This window comes from Amblyomma americanum, chromosome 9 (assembly GCF_052857255.1).
Source record: "Amblyomma americanum isolate KBUSLIRL-KWMA chromosome 9, ASM5285725v1, whole genome shotgun sequence".
In the NCBI taxonomy this organism is placed as follows: domain Eukaryota; kingdom Metazoa; phylum Arthropoda; class Arachnida; order Ixodida; family Ixodidae; genus Amblyomma; species Amblyomma americanum.
The window spans coordinates 118,456,720-118,479,076 of NC_135505.1; the positions used below are offsets into that span (position 1 = coordinate 118,456,720).

At 47.1% G+C, this 22,357-nt stretch overlaps 1 protein-coding gene across 1 annotated transcript in view; it reads left to right on the plus strand.

Moving 5' to 3' along the window:
* LOC144105409 (uncharacterized) overlaps window positions 1-22,357 on the plus strand; it is a 64,473-nt gene that overhangs the window by 10,779 nt on the left and 31,337 nt on the right. The gene's annotated exons all lie outside the window — the stretch shown is intronic.

Here is a 22,357-nt window from a genome sequence, read left to right on the forward strand (position 1 = left end):
TGACAGGCACTGCACACAACTGCGCCAGAGCGGATTAGAGAGGCGCCTCTCGTCGGCACATCCACGCATTGGGACCATTACTCGGCTGGGATAACAAGGTGTGTGTGTGTGCTTGTCCGCGTGCTCGCGCGAGTGTGTGAGATCCGCCTGGCTACGCGGTGTGCCTTGTTCTCTGCCGAAGCGCGGGGCCACAATTCATGCTGGCTTACATCCTCGCGGCGCCTGTCTCAGAAACGAGCGGGCCAGGGTGGGTGAGGCTGCGTATCCGCTACGCGTCTACTGGGGTTTACCGACCTTGGGGTGCGGTCGGTGACGACAAGGCGCGTACGCATTCGCTGACTTAGCGCGTAGCGTTGACCGTTCAATTCTCCAACGTGTGGCATCTGGTGAATGGTCAGGTCAAGACTACAATTACGTCTACTTGCCTCACCGTTTTCCTAGGGTTTCCTCAGTTGCTGCGGGGCGTTTGCTGCATGCTCCTAGTTTAGAAGCTCCGTCTTCTTGAACTTGAGCTTTGTGTCAACTTTTCGTGAGTTATTCCGGAGAGTTTTTCGCGTCACCTTTGCTATGGGCTGTGACATTAGGTTTGATGGCTGCAGACAGCTTTTACGGTTCAGTCATAAAATGTTCGTTATCAGCAGTTTTCTAGAATGCCTGTGGCCATGTTTTTGAACTGCAATAGTTTTTATGAGCTTACTTGAGGAACCGGACAAAAGAGTCTTCACTGTAGACCGTGACCACTGTTCTAGTGCTCTTGTCACGTAGTGATTGCAATGATATAGGTGTAACGCGTTCACTACTTCGTCCTTTCGGTTTCTTTAATGCTGTTTTACCGACTTATACGCCCAGGATCGCTGCTTTAAAAAGTTCTGCGGAGCGCAACTTCATTGTTCTTTGAGCTAAAGGCCGCCCTCCAGGAATGTTACCGGTCGCTCGACGACTTCGCATCGTACTATCTCCGCCTCAAGGTCAAACGTCGGCAAAGCGGACAGTGTGCACACGTGTCGCTCTCGTATGCAGTGAACCGGGGCAAGACCAAGGAGGCTATATGGCGGAACGGTCAGGGCACATCGATGCAGAGATGTCTGCGCACGCAACACGGGGGCGCTAGCGTCGGCTCTTCGCGGTAAGCCCGCGCGCGCCTACGCGATGTCCGTGCTCTTGTCATAGACTGGGATCAAAAGGATCACATGTGCGCAACCTAGCGTTTCTGGCGCCGTCGTGGCTGCTGACCGGTCAGTACTCGAGAAATGCGGCAGGTTCCTTCTCGCTTGCGTTGCCTGCAGAACCGACAAGCCACGTGTCTGACCTCCTCACGTTCGCGGAGGTACACGACCTGTTACGAGTGTTCTGAGCCATTCTCTAGCGTTGTAAGCGCCACCTGCATTGGCATGAAGAACCGCGCAGTCACCGCTACTGCCACATTACGAAAATCACAAACGATAACTATAAACAGAGTACAAATAAGGGGGCCACGTCGACGATAGGGAGCGGGAAGCGAGACCAATCCACATTCCGCTCTGATTAAGATTCAACTGTAAAGTTCCTGACCGCGGTGGTTCAGTGGCTGCGGCCTTCAGTTACTGATCAGCCCAAGGTGGCGCGGTTGAATCGCTGTAACGGCGATCACATTTCGATGCGCGAGAAATGCAAAAAACTCCCGTGTGCTGTTCAATGCCACTAAGCGGTGAAGATCTTCACGTGACATAAATCAACCGGCATCCCTCCACCAGATGGCGTCTCTCATACCTCACGTGAAGCTTCGCAACGTTAAGTACGGCATACCATTTTATTTACACTAACTGTAAAGGCAGCGACGGTGTGGCTACGTCACGAGGCACGTCATCCAGCGCTCGTGGTCATTGCAAAGCGCGTGAGGTATGCGCCGGTTCCTGCAATCGCATTGTTACGGATGTTCTGCTGAGCTGAAACGCTTGGGATACTAACAAGCATGAGAATTAATGAAGCCGAGGTATTTTGATTGATATGGAGGAGTTATTTCTGTGTGCTAGAAAGTTAAGTAGGTGGAGTTTACTACCGACCCTTTGGTCTCAGCTCCGGATCACAACAGGCTGCAGCAACTTGAATTTTGCAAGCATGCGGGACTTACATATACTTATTCAGAAGACTGTATATATATTCAGCCAGGTCTTTTTCTTCCTCGTCATCTTTTTGCTGTATGAAATTGAACTGATGTCCTTAAAGAAGTTCAGCATGCCAAAAATGAAAGCAGCTGAAACGAGAAGGCTGAGAAGAGTGTGTCAAGCGAAAAGGGACAAAAGATTCCTGAATGAGTGCATACGAGGGACGGACAAAGTTAGAGATATTAGACGTTTGTAGCATGTCGCAGACGTATTAGCGTAGACGTATATCGGTTTGCCTGAGGACTTCTGCGCACGCGCAGTGGGGCCAATCGGGGCCACTGCGAGTGGGCAGCCGTTCTGGTAAACCAATATATGTCTCCTCTAGTATGTCTCCGGTATGCTTAGGACGTCTTCTGAAAGAAAATTCGAGAGGCTGCGCTGGTTTGGTGATGCAGTGAGAAAGGGCAATGAATGCTGCTTGGAAACTGGGTGATCAAGCTTACAGTTTGTAGGAGGATGTGCAGAGGACAATGTGGAGAAAGATCTAAGCGTGAATAGGCATGAGGGGGGGGGGGGGGGGTTAACTACTGGGTGCAGTAGAAAGGGCTTACCATAAACAGTGCGTGCCCCACTCTCTTGGACAAAAGTTTTGAACATTGGAAAACTGTAAGGTACAGGAATAAAAATATTGAGTGTAAAGGTCCATTGTTCCGATATGTAGATAAATCGCTCTTTTACAGTGTTTCCATCACTCGCACTGGGCAGTTAAGACAGCCATAGAAAACCATTGTGAGCGCTTTTGACGATAGCAAAAACTTTATAAGGAAAAAAATCAAGCCTGCCGACGGAAGATCTGCGGATATTTTGATTGCTATAGTGAAATCTTACAATATATGAAAAAAATTGCGCTCATAAACTCTTTCCCGTTAAAAAATGGTTTTGTCGAAAATAATTGCGTTTGGGTATCCCATAAAATATGCGACAAAGTCCTAAAGAAGACGAGGAGTGTTTGTCCTATGCATCACCATGTGTGTCGCCCTGCCCTGCCCTCGCATGCAGTGCAAGCGGACGTCGATGACAGCGCTTCGGTTTCAATTTCGATAGCCTTCAGGCTGAAGACGACCCACAAGTGACTGAGACATTTTCAGTTCCTTGCGTTGCTGTGGTGTGTCATATGTCAAGTGTCATGGCATGGCGTTGTGAACAGCTTCTCTTGTTGTACGGTACACCGCACGATAGTGTTTTTTGGCGTATAGAAAAGTGCATTGCAGCACGACATTTAATTTCTACACGAAATAAGCGATACAAGTAAGAGAGAAAGGAAGAAGCCAAAGCGCTACAAATACAAAATGTTCAAATTTTAAGTTTTGCTACAACCCGCTTTAAGAAAATTTGATGCTTTCATGACACCCGTCACGAGCATTCACGTTCAATCTAAGGGGCCACGAATCCCTTCCAAGAATCCAAGATTTCCCTTGTGAATCCCTTCAAGGAATTCACAACTATCCGTCCACTGCCTAACACTCTGAGCACCAATACACCTATATACACAAATACATCTATATGGGAGTAAAAAAGAGGAGTAAGCTGTTCTCTAGCGCACACCCTTTCGTAATTAGGTGTACACTAGAGGAGAGTTTACTCCGTTTTTACACCGTCCTGTTTAGAGTGTACAGTGGCTTTTGTGGCCAAGCCTGGCCTCATAACCGCGTGACTTTAATGGTAGTGTTATAGCCATCGCAGGGTTTATATTTTTGCAACGAATGACTTGATTATCGACGACACGGTTGAAGTTTCTAAACATTCCGATCTGATGTGCAAAGCTTGGTTTCGCTGAAGCACCCGTACGCTTGTTCGTGGGTTCCTTACGAAAATTTCATTAGACAGTGTATAGACTATCCATAGACTTCTGTCTACAATATCTAAAGACTCTTCATAGGCAAACCATAGAGAACAGTCTAGAGGCAGTACAAATTTTTTAGACATTCTATAGACAATCTACAGATATATGGCCGTACACCTTTAGTAGACTTTTTGTCTATAGACAGTTTATAGACTATGAATAGACTAAAAGTAGCTTTAGGAAGGCAACAGAGTCTGCAAGAAGTCTATGGACTGTCTATAAACCATTTTTGTAAGGGGCGCTTCAGCAATAAAGCGGAATAGAGAAAATTGAACGCTAACAGCAGGAGACGCCGTTGGCTATGTTTGCGAGGAACCCTGCAAAGACGCTGTCGTGTTACAGGGCGATTGCAGACAAGCGCTGCCATCATGCCGGTGTCGAGCGCACTGAAGATGCGCACACGTATACGCGTGAAATGTCCGTTGATCCGGGCCGCACCATTTACGTCATCCAGCGTGACATCTGGACGCTCTGTGCTTTGACAGCGGCGGCAATCCGTTGCCGCCAAACACTGTTTATCTGGGCCAACACTCCTAACTTCTCATTCCTTTTAAGGCGCACTCCTTATCTCGAGTGTTTATTGACAGACGAGACAACCGGTGCTTGAGCGTCTTTGCATACCGCGGCAGCTGTGGGAATTCAGAATTTACTCGTAAAGCCTGTTTCACGTGCAAGCGAAAACGCTAGCGATTCCTGCCACCATGTGCACGACGCAAAAACCTTTTCTTAGTCGTCGCTTCGACTTGAGCGACGAGAGCGACGCGGTTCCAACAAGTTTGAAATTTTTCTCTTGGGAGGCGCCGCTCAATCGCTCAATTCGCTCAGTCGCTTGCATGTGAACCAACCTTAAAGGTGCACTAAAGAGGTATCTGAACTCGTCTTTTTTGCCGCGGGAAGTCGAAGTACACGTTCTGAGCATTCTTGGAAACTTCCTATTGTTTTCCTGTGCGGCCGATTTCCTTAATTTAAACCGGATTAACCGTCCCGGCTCCCGACTTTAAAAAAAAAAAAAACTCAACGCTGAATGCAGACCAACGCGTGGAGTGCCTTTCAGCCAGTCCCATGGCGGCTTGCCGCTCTGCCATCGGCGGAGTCATGCGTAAATCAAAGAGCCCAAGCTTATTTTTATTTCCGTGGGCCTAATTTGCGGCTATCTTGTGTGCGACTGAAAACTATTTATTCACATAAACCTAAAAACAAAATAAAAGCGAAAGCGAAGCCGCCACGGGACTGGCTGAAAGGCACTCCAAGCGTTGGTTGACTCCTCCTACCTTCAGCGTTGAGTTAAAAAAAAAAGGCTGGAGCCGGGACGTTTAATCCGATTTAGATTAGGGAAATCGGCCGCATAGGATAATTATTCGTAGTTTCTAAGAATGCGCGGAACTGGTAGATAGAGTTCCCGCGCTAAAAAGTCGAGCTCAGATTCCTCTATAGTGCGCATTTAAGAGAAGTAGTTTCAGCGCATGCTCAAATAACAGCCCCTGCCTTTAGACAAGTCGGTTATTGTACAGCCTTTCTCCTTACTCTCAGTAAGATAGTCTGGTGTGTAGCTCACACGGCCCGTAGAAGCCTGATTCAGTTGTCTATGTGATGCCACTCTGTCGGAAGGACAGCTGCGCCCACAGCCATATTTCATTCTTGTCGGTCACATAGTTGTGATATTGCGGAAAGGGGACGCACTCATGTTAAGCCATTGTCATATTGAGACAGTGACAAAGCACAACCCTGAGAACGTCGTTAATTTCGCAAGGCCTACCTGCCTTGGTTGTCTTTGTCGGGAAGACCTGAAGCAACTGCTAATGGGGTCCTGAGACACCTTCTGAGCAGAGTACATAAACCCGCTCAGTCACTATGCATTAGTTGTCATGAACACATGAGCCAAATAGCACACTTCTAGACACAGTAGAAGACACACAATCACTCACGAAAGTTAGCCAGGTCAAGCCAAGCCCGAACCTTGTCGCTACTGATCAAGGGGGCGCTACTGCTTAATGCACGAATCATTGACTCCGGAGAGAGGCATAGATCCGAAAGAAATACGTTGATCGTTCATTTGAGGATGTCATTGAACTACAGCGCTCTGTTACCAGAGTGCGATAGAAAAAAACATGACTGTCGAAAAATTTGCACGAAACTCAGAATGACCATTGGAGTGGTATTTGGGATTTAACGCCTCGAAGCTGCAAACTATAGCTCTGAGGGGCGCCATTAATGAGGGGGGCTGTTGTTTGATTTCGACCACCTGTATAGGAATTCTTTTATGCGCACTGACACCGGACAGCTCATGGGAATTTGTGCATTCCATTTCCATCTAAATGTGACCGCCGCAGCAGGGAACTGTTCCCGAGGCCTCGCCCATAGAAAAACCAATGGTGATTTCACCCCTTATAGTGGTGAGCAAGTGGTATGCTTACTCGTGCATTTGGTAAAAACTCCTCTGCGAAAAGGAACTGTTCCCGAGGCCTCGCATTGAAAAACCAATGGTGATTTCACACCTTATAGTGGTGAGCAAGTGGTATGCTTACTCGTGCATTTGGTAAAAACTCCTCTGCGAAAAGGAACTGTTCCCGAGGCCTCGCCCATAGAAAAACCAATGGTGATTTCACACCTTACAGTGGTGAGCAAGTGGTATGCTTACTCGTGCATTTGGTAAAAACTCCTTTGCGAAAAGGAACTGTTCCCGAGACCTCGCCCATAGAAAAACCAATGGTGATTTCACACCTTATAGTGATGAGCAAGTGGTATGCTTACTCGTGCATTTGGTAAAAACTCCTCTGCGAAAAGGAACTGTTCCCGAGGCCTCGCCCATAGAAAAGCCAATGGTGATTTCACACCTTACAGTGGTGAGCAAGTGGTATGCTTACTCGTGCATCTGGTAAAAACACCTTTGCGAAAAGGAACTGTTCCCGAGACCTCGCCCATAGAAAAACCAATGGTGATTTCACACCTTATAGTGATGAGCAAGTGGTATGCTTACTCGTGCATTTGGTAAAAACTCCTTTGCGAAAAGGAACTGTTCCCGAGACCTCGCCCATAGAAAAACCAATGGTGATTTCACACCTTATAGTGATGAGCAAGTGGTATGCTTACTCGTGCATTTGGTAAAAACTCCTCTGCGAAAAGGAACTGTTCCCGAGGCCTCGCCCATAGAAAAACCAATGGTGATTTCACACCTTATAGTGATGAGCAAGTGGTATGCTTACTCGTGCATTTGGTAAAAACTCCTCTGCGAAAAGGAACTGTTCCCGAGGCCTCGCCCATAGAAAAACCAATGGTGATTTCACACCTTACAGTGGTGAGCAAGTGGTATGCTTACTCGTGCATTTGGTAAAAATTCCTTGGCGAAAAGGAACTGTTCCCGAGGCCTCGCCCATAGAAAAACCAATGGTGATTTCACACCTTATAGTGGTGAGCAAGTGGTATGCTTACTCGTGCATTTGGTAAAAACTCCTCTGCGAAAAGGAACTGTTCCCGAGGCCTCGCCCATAGAAAAGCCAATGGTGATTTCACACCTTACAGTGGTGAGCAAGTGGTATGCTTACTCGTGCATTTGGTAAAAACTCCTCTGCGAAAAGGAACTGTTCCCGAGGCCTCGCCCATAGAAAAACCAATGGTGATTTCACACCTTACAGTGGTGAGCAAGTGGTATGCTTACTCGTGCATTTGGTAAAAATTCCTTGGCGAAAAGGAACTGTTCCCGAGGCCTCGCCCATAGAAAAACCAATGGTGATTTCACACCTTATAGTGATGAGCAAGTGGTATGCTTACTCGTGCATTTGGTAAAAACTCCTCTGCGAAAAGGAACTGTTCCCGAGGCCTCGCCCATAGAAAAACCAATGGTGATTTCACACCTTACAGTGGTGAGCAAGTGGTATGCTTACTCGTGCATTTGGTAAAAATTCCTTGGCGAAAAGGAACTGTTCCCGAGGCCTCGCCCATAGAAAAACCAATGGTGATTTCACACCTTATAGTGGTGAGCAAGTGGTATGCTTACTCGTGCATTTGGTAAAAACTCCTCTGCGAAAAGGAACTGTTCCCGAGGCCTCGCCCATAGAAAAGCCAATGGTGATTTCACACCTTACAGTGGTGAGCAAGTGGTATGCTTACTCGTGCATCTGGTAAAAACACCTTTGCGAAAAGGAACTGTTCCCGAGACCTCGCCCATAGAAAAACCAATGGTGATTTCACACCTTATAGTGATGAGCAAGTGGTATGCTTACTCGTGCATTTGGTAAAAATTCCTTTGCGAAAAAAAACCTGGGTCGTCTCAGAACAAAAACTGAATGTTTTAAATCTTTACAGCTTGTTACTTTAAAAACCATGCGAGAGTCATCGGTGCGGTCAGTGTGTGTGTGGCTTGTACAGTAAGGGGGACATTATTTACGTCACTGAGCTTAGTTATGATATGAATAATTAACTTAATTAACGAATCACCTTTTTACGTTTTTGGACACCAGAATATAATGCGAATAATAAATATATAATAAATATAATAGTATAATATATTATTATATTATATATTATATATTGTTATATTATATATAATATAATAATAGAATAATGTAATAATATAATAAATGCTAATATAATGCGAAATTGGCAATTTCTCCTCATTTGCACGTATTTCTAAGGCTGGCCATCTCACTTCGTTTCATATGTATTAACTGATACGCCTTTGAATAGTACTAAATAAGAAGAATATCAACAAGAAATATACAATTTATTTTGTACATAAAGCTTTCGATAAATAAATAAAAAAATAATTCGAGGGCTTGTTTCTCCCAACACTGAATAAAGAGTTCAGGAGTCCCTGTTGATATAGATCACTACCATTATAATGGAACCAGTCAGAGAGTCTCAACACAAAGGTTGTTGCACCTCGATAATACAATTGTCAATGCACGTTGCTAGGCATTCCTTATTTCAGTAAGAGGGGGGGGGGGGGGGGAGATACGAAAACTCAGCGGTGGTTGAATCTCAAGTCTTTTTCTATAAAGCCAGTGCGAAGAAAATGCGATGTTTTTTTTTTTTATGTGATCGGAGAGGTGCATTTTTATTCGAATGTATACAAGGCTGCGGTAATGGTCGCGGCGAAAATCCTTTCGGTTTCTCTCCCGAAGACGCAAGCTCGCCGCTGACCGACCTCGACACATGCACAGTTGACTGGGCGACCTACGGCAGACTCGGATTAGCGAGACGATAAAGACGTCACGGGGGTCGGCCGCATAGCCGGTGGTCCTCTTGCTCCCCGTGTCGTTTGCGAGGAGGCCCCGTGTGGAACGTCTGACGCAGTTTGCGTGTGTTAAATCTATCCTGTACGCTGTGGCGTGTCGAAGGGTGAGGGTCTGGCCGCTTCTCTGCTGCCTTACTCCGGGAGAACTTCCTCCAGCCACCTGTGCGTAAACGCGAATTGATGCGCTTACCGATCGCGAAACCCCGGCGTGCCTCGGCCTCCCTCGTCTCGTACCGCTCGCAAGAATCGTAAAAGTTCTCCAACTAGCGCCTTTTCAAGCACTCCTGCCAGGTAGATGCGTAAGCGTTTATGGTGCTATAGAAATGTGCGCTAGGTCACGTGACAGTTCAGTGTACGCGGCCGGCGGTTAATGCGCAAAGGAGGCCAATAAGAGTGGTTTGTTTTGTGCATATTGCAAAAGTACTTTTTTTATTCATGTTACGGTATGGATTGTACGTAGAATATTCACCTCTGAAAACAACTGCTTTGTACTAGTAGTAGTAGTTGAGTAGTTGTAGTAGTAGCAGCAGTAGTATAATAATATCGTAAGCTACAATAACGATAGCTGCAGTGGTAGTATTAGTAGCAGTAGTAGTATGGCAGTAGTGTCTGCAGCTACAATAATAGCAGCTGGAGTAGTAGTAATACTAGTAGTATTGTCAGCAACAGAACGAGTACAAGTAGAACTATACTCGCATACACCTTTTCGTGGCTATGCGGCGGAAGCAACGGGCGCGCGCCGCCAGCTTAAACTCCTATCTCTCTCCATCGTGAGAGAGAGATAAGAGCCCGCTTGTGAAAGACTAGCGCCTCACGCTCGTAGCTGCCACTGCATAGCCACAAAAAACTGTCTGCGAGTGTAGTAGTAGTTTAGCAGTAGTGCCAGCTACAATAAAATTAGCTGTAGCAGTAGTAGTAGTAGTAGTAGTAGTAGTAGTATTTTCAGAAACAGTAGAAGTAGCACTAGTATAGCAGTAGTGTCAGCTACAATAACAGTAGCTGGAGTAGTAGTAGCAGTATTTTCAGAAACAGTCGAAGTAGTACTACTATAGCAGTAGTGTCAGCTACAATAACAGTGGCTGGAGTAGTCGTAGTAGTATTTTCAGAAACAGTAGAGTAGTACTAGTATAGCAGTAGTGTCAGCTACCATAAAAGTAGCTGGAGTAGTAGTAGTAGTAGTATTTTCATAAACAGTTGAAGCAGTACTAGTATAGCAGTAGTGTCAGCTACAATAACAGTAGCTGGAGTAGTAGTAGTAGTAGTATTTTCAGAAACAGAAGAAGTAGTACTAGTATAGCAGTAGTGTCACCTAGAATAACAGTAGCTGGAGTAGTAGTAGTAGTAGTATTTTCATAAACAGTTGAAGCAGTACTAGTATAGCAGTAGTGTCAGCTACAATAACAGTAGCTGGAGTAGTAGTAGTAGTAGTATTTTCAGAAACAGAAGAAGTAGTACTAGTATAGCAGTAGTGTCAGCTACAATAAATGTAGCTGGAGTAGTAGTAGTAATGGTAGTAGTAGTATTTTAAGAAACAGTAGAAGTAGTACTTGTATAGCAGTAGTGTCAGCTACAATAAATGTAGCTGGAGTAGTAGTAGTAATGGTAGTAGTAGTATTTTAAGAAACAGTAGAAGTAGTACTAGTATAGCAGTAGTGTCAGCTACAATAACAGTAGCTGGAGTAGTAGTAGTAGTATTTTCAGAAACAGTAGAACTAGTACTAGTATAGCAGTAGTGTCAGTTACAATAACAGTAGCTGGAGTAGTAGTGGTAGTAGTAGTATTTTCAGAAACAGTCGGAGTAGTACCAGTATAGCAGTAGTGTCAGCTACAATAACAGTAGCTGGAGTAGTCGTAGTAGTAGTAGTAGTTGTTGTAGTAGTAGTCTTTTCAGAAACAGTACAAGTAGTACTAGTATAGTAGTGGTGTCAGCTAGAATAACAGTAGCTGTAGTAGTAGTAGTAGTAGTAGTAGTAGTAGTAGTTGTTGTAGTAGTAGTCTTTTCAGAAACAGTACAAGTAGTACTAGTATAGTAGTGGTGTCAGCTAGAATAACAGTAGCTGTAGTAGTAGTAGTAGTAGTAGTAGTAGTTGTAGTAGTAGTAGTAATAGTAGTAGTAGTAGTAGTAGTAGTAGTAGTATATTTAGCAACGGAAACAGTAGAAGTAGGAGCAGCAATAGTACAGTAGTAGTTTATTAGGAACAAGAACATTGGAAGCAGAGTGAGAAATCGTCGCCGCGCCCCTACACATGGCGCTTCTCCTAACGGCGTTCTTCGGTCACTTCTCGCGCGTGGAGAGAGGTGAGCTGCGCCTCCCTGAGCACCCGCTGACACCTCCAGCCCTGTTGCGTAACCGCATGACGAGGTGGACATTGGGGGTGCTTGAGGGTAACCTGCGCTGTCTTCTACATAGTTTGTGCAATGCATTGCTGTCATGCGGTGAAGCCAACCTAAAGAAAACGTAGCGGCCGCCTTTGTCTGGCGTGCTTCATTGCCGAAGGGGTTGCGGAAACAACATTACCTTAATTATAACGTCGCTATTCTTCTTACAGTGTACTGGTAACAGGATTAGACAGCTTCAATAGGCAGTGGCTAGTTCCGAAGCAACGTCCGCTGCAGTTGCAATTCGAAGAGGTTACATCTAGCAACGTCTAGCGAGCGGCGCCACTAATGCGGCGGACGGCTCGTCACAGCAACTAGTGCGTCGCTATCGCGGTTGCAGCTTTTGTTGCTTTTGGGTTTCAGGTAAGCTTAGCGGTTGCCATTCTTTATATTCCCAATTATCGATATCACGAACTATTTTGCGATGCCCTTCGAGTTGGATATATCCGGGCTCGGCTATGTCTCGTACATGCAGCCTTGCCCTGTCTCCCTGCCACGGGGTCGGCTTTCGAGCAAAACCTCACAAAGACACTGAACATAATTCCATTAATTTCTGTTATTTTTAATAAAAATTGAGGTGTCCACTGACCCAAGGAGCCAGTTATGAGCGTCTCTAACTTTTTCTTCCTCAATGCCAATTTACCCAATCTACGCCGGCGGCCTATGCTCCAGTGTCGCGTTTCTGCAGCAATGTTATCAGCGCCAACACCAGTGCGTATTTCTCCAGTGCCGTTCTCCACGCCAATGCATGTAGTGCACATCTATGTCACTACCGCCGCCGAATATGAGTTTTGACAGTAGTATTAGTTGATGAAGAAAATCATGTACAGCACACAGCGCGAGAGTGCCACAGTTTAACACGAAACATAAACGGCTGAGGCAATTGCCCAGTGCTCTCCTGCAGTGGCCAGTGAGGCCGTTCTGTTCACACCTCCGAGGATTGGAATCCCAGTAGCGGCAATATTTATTTTAGTTATTTATTTGCGGTTTGGCCAAGGTCACCCTCAAGTTCAAGCATCACGCATACCTGCGAACCAAATGCAAACACGCTGGTTTAACCTCGCGAAGTAGTGCTTTTGCACTGAAAAGCGCACATATTTGTTTATGACTCGCCCAAGGTCACCATCAAGGTCATGCATCCCCAAAACCTGTGAACCAAATAAGAATGCGCCGGTTTGACCTCGTTAAGTATAGTGCTTTCACACGAAAAAACGCACAAAACAACTACCATATCAATAGCTACACGCAATCGCACAACCACTTTGCATGTCGTCTTCGTGAAGCGGCTTCGTACCGAGAATCCATTCCTTAGTATTGGGTCCGTGAATGGTCAAACCAAACCGGTTCACTTCTTGCAACTGCAAAGACGACGCAAAGGCCTTTTATTTCACCTCCTCACCTCACCCCCCCCCCCCCCCCCCTTCTGAACACGGTGTGAACGTGAAATCCGGCTTTTAATGCGAATACCAAAGGACGTGCATAAATTTGTCTGCAACCAGAGCTCGGGCCGCACAGGAAGGAATCAAAGACAAACACTGCCTGGCGCCTCCGTGCATTGGCTTCGCGTGCGCAGCTCATGCGGTTCGCCGAAGTCGTATATAATCTATCAAGAGCGTTTAGGCTTACCCCACCGGAGAAAGAAAGTGCCGACTTCAAAAGAAAAAAAGCAAGACGGAAGGCGGCATAGACGCCAGTGTACGGGAACGCGTGCACAGACAGGGATTCCCTTATCAGCAGTACTTGAGATCGTATAGTGGAAACCGCCAAAGCAAAGTGCCAGATTTACGGCCAATAAAGAACCTCTTGCCATCGGCGGGAGATAGGGGAGGTGTGTTTTTTGGCGCCCACGCCTTTTAGTCCTAAACGCGCCGCACTAAATTACCTCGGCCGCAAGGACGGGCATGCACCGGAGGCTTGACCGATATACACATTTGTAAGCCCGAACCAGGGGCGAAGCTTTTTATTCGCACAACGCTTCCCTGCGCGTAGGGCTCAGTAAGACAATGACTGCACAATCCTCAGTATTACAACAGCACATAAACACGGTGGATTTGGTGCCAATAATGTCGTTAATCGATCGTTTCTCTGTCAAAATTCCGTTGACAAGCTTCAAAGTGATCAATGCTGTACTGTTTTGCGCAGTACTTAAAGCCGTGGAGGGGTCTCAGAGGGCTTTAGACTCCTCAGAAATATTGACAAAAAATCTGAGACGCCCCCCCCCCCCCCCCGGGGGGGGGGGGGGATAAAATGTAGAGACTTCATGATGAATCCTAAGATAGCAACCATTTTTTATTCTTCTTGTGTGCGGTGGTGGGAACATTTCTTCTCTATCGTTTTCAAAATTTCGCCGTGGTCTTTAGTAAGAATCGTTAAAATACAAAGTAGGCAACATTGCATAAACGATGGAAGAGAAAGGGAAACCCACGCCCTGGCACCACGAGTGAGTACAGAGCTGGCCGCTCAATTCCAAGGCTAACACAACGAGGAGCACACTGGAAGAGCATGGGGGATTGTTTGTTCCAGGTCTGTCGCATAAACTCAGCAAACAGCGACCTTGAAAAAAAAAGATTTCTCCTCTTTTCATGAAACGACGTGTAAAGCAGGTCGCCGGCCGTTTCTCTCTCTATTAACCTCTCCACCTGTGCCCGAATCAGTAGAGACCTCCTTCGATGCATCCACACTTCAAGCACTGGTAAGTGGTACGAATGCAGTGTTTGTCTTGAGAATAAGTCATATACTAATTAGTTACCAGCTGCAACTTCTGTCTTGTCAGCTGCAGCTGTCTTACTTATTAATTGCTTATCAGCTGCAGCTGTCTGTTCTAGCCAGTTGTAACACAGGCGATGCGGGCAGGGCCTTATTTTAACGCGATAGCGTAAAAGGCCCCGTTCACCGGAAAATCCGGTGTCGGCCTTGTGAGCGAAAAATACGAGCATGGCACTGGAAGGTGGTCCCCAGAGAGCAACCAAGGAGGCATGTGGCCTACCTAGGTCACGTGACCTTGCGGCGTCATCAAAACTGCCCATCATAGCAAATGGCAATCGAAATAACGATTAGTCACTCGGGAAGAGCAAGCTGGGACGCACAAGGCCCATCGCGGGGAGCACATATCATCTCAGGGTGGTCGTGCATCGCTTAACCGCTGCACAACTGCGCCAGGATGGGTATGAGGACTCCAAGGCATCTATGAATGTAAAGTAAGGAATGGTCATCTGCATATATGGCAATTAACCCAGCACGCTATCCCGTCATACCCTTGAGTAGGAGCTTATGAGGGTTCAATTATACTTCCACATGCGTTCTTTCTATCTGTCGGCACGTGGATCGAGTAAGCTTTCCAGGCAAGCATCGGGTTACAGGTTGAAATTTATTCGTTCAAATCATCATCCGAATCAAAAAGTCCCTCTCATGCCGCACACAGTGCCCATCAGTAGAGACCGTGGTTAACCTCCGGGGCGGCGACGCCCACCCTCCGGCAGTGTTCCTTCTTTCCATCAAAGATGGCCGGAAATCAACATCGGACACAAACCCTCGCCACACAGGTGACACCATCGCACAGATGGTCCTCATCTCTCCCCAAGAGTGATGCCCAAAGGGCCAACATACCTCGGGACCAGTATCCCCCTCCCCAGAATATTTCACAGCACCAACCAACACCTCAACTGCGCGGTCCCCGATTCTGGGAAGAGGTTGTCTTGCCGTCGCCGCTGCCATCACCTCCACCGGCCCCGCTGCCGTCTCCACCAAGGTCGATACGCGAACCTTCGCGTATCGCACCCGCGCAAGGACGTGCATGCTGAAGTCTTCAATAATTTCCGCCACATGGCGCGACCCGGGAGAAGCTAAACTGCCAAGCAAGCGGCCTTCACGCATGGCATTTGATCCACGCCCCCATCTGCACATGAGGGGTCATCTAACTGCGCGACACCGGCGCTAATCCCTTTAGACTCCGGCGACGACTCGCCACTGTGCACTAGCAGCCACCACGTGCAGATGGCTTGTCACTGCCTCCAAGCGCCGCTGCTGCTAGCACGAGCGCGTCTCGCCACCTTCTCCTCTGCTGACGGGCCTCACCAGAGGGGGAACGTTCTTCCATTGAACCAAGGGTGGCTCCAGGAAGCCGCCCGTTTCCGGTCCTCGCGCGACCCTGCGCTAGTCGTCGAGCATAACGTGTTCCCTCGAATGTTTTTTTTTTCGATTGCATACCCTATGCGCAACCCGTGACGTACATTTTAACTAATATGTTCCAGTTATCATTGATGTACGGTGTTCTTCTCTACGATTGCCGATTAGCCCGAGTAATTCCGGTTTCCAAGTAGCTGTCGTCCGGTTTTAGCCTAACTTTGTACCGAAAACAGTATCCACGTTAATGCCTGCTCATATGAATTCGTATCTGTTGGCTCAGTGTCCCCTCGGGGAAAAGTGTTTGGGCCTGTTTCATGTTTAATATAGAGTAATGACATCGTTGCCTCAGTTGACACTGCATCCGTCAGTATAAGGCTGTTCGCCGATGACTTCGTTGTGTACTTATGACCAAATTTCGGTGAACAATAACCTTAATGCCATGCAAAATCAATGAAGATCCAATACTCAAGATTGATGAATATAAACACCGAAGTGTCACCATCACTATAATCACTTGAACTGGACAAGCTACATTAGCAAAAGCTGCGCATCAATTTTTCAAAAAATTTCTTCGTTATAAATCAAACTAAAGTAAATAGATTATCCGCCTTAAGTTGCGGGGCAAGGTGGCGCGCACTACCACCCCTTTTGAAAGGGGATTCCAGTAAAGTCAATCCGTACATCCATCCATCCGACGTTTCTAACGCAAAATGTCGCCCTACACACCCCTCTGTGTGAGGTTTATGCAGCCAATATAAGCTCCATTCGGTAAGCTCTGCATGAGCTCCGTTCAGCTGCTTGGCCTTGTCTTCACGCTCTTAGAACTCGGAAACACATGCCATATGATAGTTGCAAGTATTGGTGCACACATTGTCGATCTTTCAACAGTTACGCTTAAGGGATCGTCGACACGATCAGCCCATGCGCACAATGCTCATAGGAACGACATACATTCACCATAGATTAGCAGCTCGAAACGGAGCCTATTGCCAAGGATTTTGCATTCCTTTTCCTCCTTACTTTTCGACAGTTTCAGACACTAAGCACTAATACGCCTATAAGGGAGTAAAAAGGAAGTAAGCTGTCCTCTAGTAAGCGCACTAGATGGCAGCTTACGCAATTCTTCCTCATTTCTGTGCAGAGTGAAGACGTCTACATTTATAAGCACACAAAAAAACAACAAGCAACTTTATTTTTGCTCTTTCTTTTCGCGGAACATATCCAAACCCAGCGGCCAGCCCGTGGTTGTCTACACACATGTGCATGCGAGAGCTCATGCGCAAGTCGCAGAACACAAAAAGAACTTAATTGCAGCCAGTCACACATACTGGTTTCTCTTGCACGCCGACCAAGCCAGCGCATCGCGAGCACAGAGATTGAATCCGCTTCGGGGCGGCTTTCTCACCGTTGGCTTTGGAGAAAAACGGGGCGGGGATTCTGTGGTCACCGGGCCGGTGTCAGCGTATGACAGACGCTAGAGTGATCACCGGGGCTTCTTTCTCCATGTATTTGTTGTTTGTAGTTGTCGTTCAGCTAGAGTGATCGTCCAGGAGCGCGCGCACAACCGGGCTCAGGGCCTCAGGCCCACCTCCCAATCCCCGCTATACACGTCGCTCCATAGCCGCGCCCGCCGCTATCCGCTCCCCGTGACCTTGTTCAGGACTACCTGCACACTCACTCACACGTTCTTTATGCTATTCTCTTTCTCTATGTCTGTGCAAAAGAGCTACTCTAGTTATTTCAATACAGCTCGGCCACAATTAAAGAATGACCAACCGGCGTAGGAAACTCAAGAAGTTGTTCGAGTACAAGTCTACACTGCTACGTTTCCGAGAACAGACTATAATCTGAACATAGCAAAGCTATTTTTGTTGTGCCGAACATCGGAATTGAACGCCTCAGGTGGAACCTTACATGTAACTACTAACTGTAACTGGGAATTCTGTCGATACCTTCGCATTAACATATGGCATCATGAGGGAAAACACAGCCCTCGAGCGACCTGTAACTGGGAATTCTGTCGATACCTTCGCATTAACATATGGCATCATGAGGGAAAACACAGCCCTCGAGCGACCTTTAAGTTAGGTGGGCTGAACACTGGCCTTCTGCTTTTAGCTTTCGCAGAAAAGAGGGAGGGGATCATGAAGTTCTCTACCCCTTCGCATTAACATATGGCATCGTGAGGGAAAACACAGCCCTCGAGCGACCTTTAAGTTATGTGGGCTGAACACTGGCCTTCTGCTTTTAGCTTTCGCAGAAAAGAGGGAGGGGATCATGAAGTTCTCTACCCATGCCTTATAATAAATTCTACACATCTCCAACCAAAAACTCTAATTTGAAACCCAACGTTTCGGGGCCGCCTCTGCTCCTTCTTCAGGGATGACTGAGGGCAGTAGCTAGGGTCTTTAAGTATGCATAGAGGACAGTAGGAGGTCAAAAGAACGAAAGCTATGGCGACTTTCCTTCTTTGAGTTGCAGAGCGAAGTCCCGAAACGTTGGGTCTCAAATTAAAGTTTTTGTTTGCAGATGTGTAAAATTTATTAAGTCCTGAAACCCAACCAGACGGGCAAGTCTGTCAAAATGTTTAGTTTTTCTGTATACCTATGTCAAATGGGCGAATTTAGTGCCAGTTTTAACTAGACACCGTTACCTGTCAGAAGCCTGTTGCCAGGCATATAGGGAACTTTTTTTGTCGAGATATTCTCCTCAGAACGCGCTAGCCTGGAAGCTATTGACTAGGCCCGAAACACACTTCTACTTGTGCACGTGCCGAGCGTCCAGGAATTTTAATTAAATGTCCAGAAAAGGGGGCCGACGCAGCAGTATTGTAAAACTTATTTTAAAAAATCTGCTAAAAGGAGCTTTTCAGGCTACCAGTGAGGGCGCTAGGTGCGAGTATATCCGGCTATTCTTTCTGACAGGGCGGCGGGTATGCTTTACGCTTGTCTCAAATTGTGATATTTGCCAGCGAAGTAGTGGACCTATTTTTTTAAAATAAAAATCGGTGTTTTGAGTGTCTTTGAGTTGCAGAGCGAAGTCCCGAAACGTTGGGTCTCAAATTAAAGTTTTTGTTTGCAGATGTGTAAAATTTATTAAGTCCTGAAACCCAACCAGACGGGCAAGTCTGTCAAAATGTTTAGTTTTTCTGTATACCTATGTCAAATGGGCGAATTTAGTGCCAGTTTTAACTAGACACCGTTACCTGTCAGAAGCCTGTTGCCAGGCATATAGGGAACTTTTTTTGTCGAGATATTCTCCTCAGAACGCGCTAGCCTGGAAGCTATTGACTAGGCCCGAAACACACTTCTACTTGTGCACGTGCCGAGCGTCCAGGAATTTTAATTAAATGTCCAGAAAAGGGGGCCGACGCAGCAGTATTGTAAAACTTATTTTAAAAAATCTGCTAAAAGGAGCTTTTCAGGCTACCAGTGAGGGCGCTAGGTGCGAGTATATCCGGCTATTCTTTCTGACAGGGCGGCGGGTATGCTTTACGCTTGTCTCAAATTGTGATATTTGCCAGCGAAGTAGTGGACCTATTTTTTTTTAATAAAAATCGGTGTTTTGAGTGTCTCTGCGGGTATGCTATACGCTTGTCTCAAATTGTGATATTTGCCAGCGAAGTAGTGGACCTATTTTTTAAAAATAAAAATCGGTGTTTTGAGTGTCTCTTTGTACAGTTAAAATAACCTCGGTCCAAAATATGCACACTCTGCTAAGAATTTTGCGCGCGTAATAGGCTTAACAACTGTTTCGATATTAGTTCTATACCACACTTCCGTCATCAGCTTCGAGTGACACTTCACGACAAAGTGCGATCCCCAAAAGTGTCTCTAAATGCGCTCTTGTAAGAGGCGCATTCCGTCATCAGCTTCCAGTGACACTTCACGACAAAGTGCGATCCCCAAAAGTGTCTCTAAATGCGCTCTTGTAAGAGGCGCATTCCGTCATCAGCTTCGAGTGACACTTCACGACAAAGTGCGATCCCCAGAAGTGTCTCTAAATGCGCTCTTGTAAGAGCCGCATTAGCAATGGTCCTCAAATGATATGGTGCACAGGGGAAGCTGGCGCGGGATCGTGTTGCCACCACTGCACCGTATTATTTTTTTACAGCAGCCGAAACAGGTTGAGTGGCGATTACATGGAAACTCCAAGTTTTAAAGAATGTTGAGTGAGAAAATAAATTTGCATTGCCATTAGTTCTCTGCACCACGTCCCGCCTTAGTTACGCTACTTCATTCCGCGCTCCGTGCAGCTGCTACAGGACTGCATTCTCACCAACTGCGCTTGAGAATGGCGAAGGATTGCCGCACCTTTATTCAGCTCACAAGTCTCTAGCGGTGGGAGGCCGCGTCCCTTAGCTCAGACCCGATAGTACAACGCCGGGCCACGGAGCGAGCCATCGCGGTCACCATGGCCCTAAAGCTCCTCGCCACCTGTCCGCTTCACGCCACAAAGACGTCTACCTCAGTTATAATTCCCCATAGATTCTATCTGTCAGCGCGTGGAATAAACTTCCCAGACAAGCATCCGGGGTACAGGTTGAGGTTTATTCGTTCATATCATCCTCCGAATCAAAAGTTCCTCTCTCATCCTTACATGCTATGTGAATGAGTACCGTCCGCACACAATACACAATGCCCACCAATAGGGTCCGCAGTTCAGCCCCGGGGTGGCGACGCCAGCCTTCCGGCAATGTAACTTCTTTGCATTACAGATGGCTGAAAATCAACATCGGATGCACAACCTCGCCACACGGGAGACATCATCTCAGATCTGCGCGTTCTCCCCACTTGTGGAAAAGTTTCTGCGCATGCGCGATGAAGGCACAGTCAGCGCCTTTTGTAGGCGATTTGGTTAAATTGGAAAACATGAGCTGGCAGTGCATTCCTGCGCTGTAGGGCGGCGACTGATGGGTGCTGTAACTGTCATGTAACTGCAACGCGCGTTTCTATCTAAACTAACCACTCACTTTGCGACAGCGAGACTTGGGCGTAATAAAGTCCGCGACAAGATACAAGGCGCAAAAGACGAAACCGTTGATGGGGTCAGTAATGCGCTCATACAGCACGTTTCGAAACGGGGGTTCCTGCTACATTTCGTGCTTGCTGCCATGTGCACACAGCTCGGTTGTCCTAGAAGAGTTTTGCCATCGACGCTCGCGCGTATTCGGTGAAAACCGAATGATATAAACTAGTATGAACATTCACCATAAATGCTACAATGCCAAGCTGTGCTATATGAACAGCGGGGGCACACAGAGCGCAACCTCGCCTATATTCGCGCATTCTAACGCTCCTGCTTCTAGTTAGCAAGCAAAGCAACGCTCTGCCGTATCGGCACGAGCCGCGATTGAGATAGTACAACGGGTCGTTTACTATAATCAGTTAATTGTGGCCTGAGGCAAAAGGTGCTGTACGAAGTTAGCAGAAACATCTGCCCTAACAAGGAAGTGCAAAAATAAACGTCTGTACGCATTAGGAAAGTGCATCCCATTATACTTTTACACTCGCCCGTGCATGGGCGCACATTCACGCACATTTTCATTTGGTCATTCGGCGTTCCGTTGAGGCAGCAGAGTGCAGGTATTGCCACACATGGTCGTTTTTCAGGCTCCAACGCGAAAACTCTTTGCTACACCCCGTTTCTAAAAAACGGAAATGGGATGTTCTACTCCTCTATCGTCCTCTTTCGTTAGCAAACGCATGTTTCCGGCTAAAAACCAACAAAACAAGCGTACGTGAACTGCTGAACGCTGCCTTGCACATATTTGCTCGAGAACCCCTTTCCAACCAAATGTGCCAGCGGAGCTTCCCTGTTTGCACGACAGATGGCGCTAGCTTTTCCGGAAATGGTCAATTCTGGGTAGGGTTCGCCTTGCCGTCGCTGCTGTCATCACAGCTGCTGACCCCGCAGTCGTTTCCACCAAGGTCGATACGCGAATCTTCGCGCAAGGATGTCCATGCTTGAGCCACATGGAGCAATCCGGGAGAAGCTAAACCCGCCAAGCCAGCGGCCTTCACGCATGGGACTCGATCCGCACCCCCGCCCGGCACACAGGGGGTTATTGAACTGTAGGACACCAGCGCTAATCCTTTAGACTCCGGCGACGACTCGCCACTGTGCACTTGCAGCCTCCACGTGCAGATGGTTTGTCACGGCCTCCAAGCGTTGCTGCTGCTTGCAGGAGCGCGTCTCGCCTCCTCGTCCTCTATGGCAGGCTGTACCCGAGGGGGGGGAACGTTCTTCCATTGTACCAAGGGTGGCACCAGCAAACCGTTCATTTCCTGTCCTCGGGCGACCTTGCGGCATGCGTCCAGCATAACAAGTAGTTTATTTAAAAATAAAGAAAAAATGAAGAAAAAAGAATGCTGCCGGCCACGGCAATTACTATCTAATATGTTAAGCACCCGAGCTGCAGCCGGCGGCGGTGAAAGGGAAAGGGAGAGGATAGCGAGGAGAAGTATACAGGGGAACGAGCATAACAAACCCCTTTTCTGGAATCAAGTTGATCCCTCCACCCATTTACTCAGTGCTTCCTCTTCATCTCGCGAGATCTCGCGCAGAATTGCGCATATTCTATCATGGCTGTCTTTTCCTGCTTGGCCTTCTAAACCCGCCTGCCTGACACGA